This window comes from Octopus bimaculoides, chromosome 26 (genome assembly GCF_001194135.2).
Source record: "Octopus bimaculoides isolate UCB-OBI-ISO-001 chromosome 26, ASM119413v2, whole genome shotgun sequence".
NCBI lineage: Eukaryota > Metazoa > Mollusca > Cephalopoda > Octopoda > Octopodidae > Octopus > Octopus bimaculoides.
This window is the reverse complement of record NC_069006.1, coordinates 2,076,010-2,077,183: the sequence shown is the minus strand read 5'-3', so window position 1 is coordinate 2,077,183 and position 1,174 is coordinate 2,076,010.

Sequence of the window (1,174 nt, the reverse complement as noted above, 5' to 3'; positions counted from 1 at the left end):
ATATATATATATATATATATATATATATATATATATATATATATATATATATATATATATATATACATAAATGTATACATGTGTATATATATATATATATAAATATCTATATATATACACACACACATGTGCATATATACATAGAGGCATATCTATGCATATATGCACACATATATCGATGTGTGCGTATATAAGCATATATGATGATGTCAGTCGGAAAACGAGGCCTTATTTGATAAAATCATAGAAGTGTAATTAAATGAAATGAAAAATCAATATGTCATTTTATTTTTTATAAATGAAACATCAGCGCGTGTGTTATGAAAGAAAGCGGTATTTTAGAATGCAGTAACGTCTACGAATCGCTATCAACACAAGGATCACAAACCTTAAAAACACATATAACTTCTGCCGTATTCGATGACATACAAGACACACGGGTATATTATAGACAGACCCCAATTTCAGTATTAATGCAGACAGGTAAGTAATTTATATATAATAAAATAAATTATGTTTACTTGTTTTATTAGGTTACGAAACAATTGGCGTTAAATAAGAATTTTTAATGGCTAAATAAATTTTGTCACACTATATTTCTCCCGTTATATATATATATGTATATATGTAGATATATGTATATATATGTATATATATATAAACATTGTTCTCACTGTTCTGTCTTGCTTTTACTTTCTTCTTCTCATTGTTCTGTTCTTGTTTACACTTTCACCCTCCGCAAAAAATTCCAAATTTTATTTAATTTGCTTTGCGGGAAGGACTATTCCAACGAAGTCGCGTATTGTCCTTGCCTTCGAAACGCGGAGTAGATGGAACAGGGACAACTGAAGAAGGGAAATATTCTTTATGTTGCATGTCTCTGTGTCTAACGTGTTTTTGTGATGTCGTGTACCCATATATGCATGTATGGATACATATAGATGTCGGTATGTACGTATATGTATGGATATATGCATATAATTATATATTATTTATGTTATTATATGATCGAACGCCACGCACTGTCTCCAAGTAAGTTATATATATATATATATATATATATATATATATGTGTATGTATTTACACGCACACACACATACACGCACACACATACACATACACGTACACACACAAACACACACACAAATATATATATAACATAAATGTCGAACG